Below are 3,382 nucleotides of genomic sequence, written 5' to 3' on the forward strand. Positions count from 1 at the left end.
CCTCCATTAAATTGTACTCATCAAAACACGGCTGCCTGTGTCCTAACTTGCACCAAGTCCCGATCAGCCATCACCCCTGTGCTCGCTGACCACACTATCTCCCGATCCGGCAACGCCTCCATTTCAAAATTCTCATCCTTGTTTTCAAATCGCTACGTGGCCCTCGCCCCTCCCTATCTCTGTCATCTCCTCCAGCCCCACAACCCCTCTCTCTGCGCTCCTCCCATTTCGGCCTCTTGAGCATCTCCAATTTCCATCGCCCCACCTTTGGTGGTCGTGCCTTCAGCTGCCTGGGCCCCAAGCTCTGGAACTCCCTCTACCTCTCTCTCCTCCTGTACGATGATCCTTAAAACCTAGCTCTTTGACCAAGCTTTTGTTCATTTGTCCTGATAGCTCCTTCTGTGGAAATGTCTGAAATCTTTCTTTGATAATCATTCCTGTGAATGGCCTTAGGACGTTTTGCTTTGTTAAAGGCGCTATATAAATGCAATATGATGTTGAGTTGGGCACTGGGGAGTTCACAGACATGCTTGACCTGAGATACACAGGTATATCACAGGTCACTGGGCCGTGATGAGGAGTGGGAGCCCAGTTTGAGACAAGCTAGTTGAGCACAGCCCAGGATCAGACGTTGCTGCTCTGTCAGCGCTCGATGCTGACTGGGTAAAATCAAGGTGTGAAAATGCTGGCCAGCTTCTCCCAGCCTCTGGTCAGGTAACCCACTGGCACTCACTGCGCGGTCCGAGCTCAGGACGTCTCAAACCACTTCACAACCATCGTTGTTTGCAGGCAGGTGCCAATCAAGATCCCACGTTCAGCAATGTGCTCAATGTCCAGTTCACATTTTTTTGTTGGTTGAGGGATCAATATTGTCCAGGATTCCAGGGAGAACTTGCCTGCTCTTCATTCACTTGTGCCATGGGATCATTTACATCTACCTGAGAGGGAAGGCAAGGCTCGGATTAACGGCTTATCTGAAAACGGCACCTCCGACAGTGCAGTGCACCTTCAGTACTGCCCCTCCGACAGTGCAGTGCACCCTCAGTACTGCCCCTCCAACAGTGCAACACTCCCTCAGTACTGCCCCTCCGACAGTGCAGTGCACCTTCAGTACTGCCCCTCCGACAGTGCAGTGCACCCTCAGTACTGCCCCTCCAACAGTGCAACACTCCCTCAGTACTGCCCCTCCGACAGTGCAGTGCACCCTCAGTACTGCCCCTCCAACAGTGCAACACTCCCTCAGTACTGCCCCTCCGACAGTGCAGTGCACCCTCAGTACTGCCCCTCCAACAGTGCAACACTCCCTCAGTACTGCCCCTCCGACAGTGCAGTGCACCCTCAGTACTGCCCCTCCAACAGTGCAACACTCCCTCAGTACTGCCCCTCCGACAGTGCAGTGCACCCTCAGTACTGCCCCTCCAACAGTGCAACACTCCCTCAGTACTGCCCCTCCGACAGTGTGGCACTCTCTCAGTACTGCCCCTCCGACAGTGTGGCACTCTCTCATTACTGCCCCTCCGACAGTGCGGCGCTCCCTCAGTACTGCCCCTCCGACAGTGCAACACTCCCTCAGTACTGCCCCTCCGACAGTGCAACACTCCCTCAGTACTGCCCCTCCGACAGTGCAACACTCCCTCAGCACTGCCCCTCTGACAGTGCAACACTCCTTCAGTACTGCCCCTCCAACAGTGTGGCACTCTCTCATTACTGCCCCTCCGACAGTGTGGCACTCCCTCAGTACTGCCCCTCCGACAGTGCGGCACTCCCTCAGTACTGCCCCTCCGACAGTGCAGCGCACCCTCAGTACTGCCCCTCCGACAGTGCGGCACTCCCTCAGTACTGCCCCTCCGACAGTGCAGTTCACCCTCAGTACTGCCCTTCCGACAGTGTGGCACTCCCTCAGTACTGCCCCTCCGACAGTGCAGCACTCCCTCAGTACTGCCCCTCCGACAGTGCAGTGCACCCTCAGTACTGCCCCTCCGACAGTGTGGCACTCCCTCAGTACTGCCCCTCCGACAGTGTGGCACTCCCTCAATACTGCCTCTCCGACAGTGCGGCGCTCCCTCAGTACTGCCCCTCCAACAGTGCGGCACTCCCTCAGTGCTGCCGCTCCGACAGTGCAGCACTTCCTCAGTACTGCCCCTCCGACAGTGCGGCACTCCCTCAGTAATGCCCCTCCGACAGTGCAGCACCCCCTCAGTACTGCCCCTCCGACAGTGCGGCACTCCCTCAGTACTGCCCCTCCGACAGTGCGGCACCCCCTCAGTACTGCCCCTCCGACAGTGCAGTGCACCCTCAGTACTGCCCCTCCGACAGTGCAGCACTCCCTCAGTATTGCCCCTCCGACAGTGCAGCACTTCCTCAGTACTGCCCCTCCGACAGTGCGGCACTCCCTCAGTACTGCCCCTCCGACAGTGCAGCATCCCCTCAGTACTGCCCCTCCGACAGTGCGGCACTCCCTCAGTACTGCCCCTCCGACAGTGCAGCACTCCCTCAGTACTGCCCCTCCGACAGTGCGGCACTCCCTCAGTACTGCCCCTCCGACAGTGCGGCACCCCCTCAGTACTGCCCCTCCGACAGTGCAGTGCACCCTCAGTACTGCCCCTCCGACAGTGTGGCACTCCCTCAGTACTGCCCCTCCGACAGTGCGGCACTCCCTCAGTACTGCCCCTCCGACAGTGTGGCACTCCCTCAGTACTGCCCCTCCGACAGTACAGCACTCCCTCAGTACTGCCCCTCCGACAGTGCAGCACTCCCTCAGTACTGCCCCTCCGACAGTGCAGTGCACCCTCAGTACTGCCCCTCCGACAGTGCGGCACTCCCTCAGTACTGCCCCTCCGACGGTGCGGCACTCCCTCAGTACTGCCCCTCCGACAGTGCGGCACTCCCTCAGTACTGCCCCTCCGACGGTGCGGCACTCCCTCAGTACTGCCCCTCCGACAGTGCGGCACTCCCTCAGTACTGCCCCTCCGACAGTGCGGCACTCCCTCAGGACTGCCCCTCCGTCAGTGCGGCACTCCCTCAGTACTGCCCCTGCGACAGTGCGGCGCTCCCTCAGTACTGCCCCTCCGACAGTGCGGCACTCCCTCAGTACTGTCCCTCCGACAGTGCGGCACCCCCTCAGTACTGCCCCTCCGACAGTGCGGCACTCCCTCAGTACAGTGTGTCCTTGCAGTGTTTCCTCTGCCCACCTCGGGCTTGCTTGGCCTGTCGAAGCTTCGAGTAGAACGCTTGTTTCGGGAGTCTCGGGTCAGGCATGCGGGCGATGTGGCCCTGCCCAGCGGAGCTGATCGAGTGTGGGCAGTGCTTCGATGCTGGGGATGTTGGCCTGAGCGAGAACGCTGATGTTGGTGTGTCTGATCCTCCAATGGATTTGCAGGAT

The sequence above is a fragment of the Pristiophorus japonicus genome, chromosome 4 (genome assembly GCF_044704955.1).
Source record: "Pristiophorus japonicus isolate sPriJap1 chromosome 4, sPriJap1.hap1, whole genome shotgun sequence".
In the NCBI taxonomy this organism is placed as follows: domain Eukaryota; kingdom Metazoa; phylum Chordata; class Chondrichthyes; family Pristiophoridae; genus Pristiophorus; species Pristiophorus japonicus.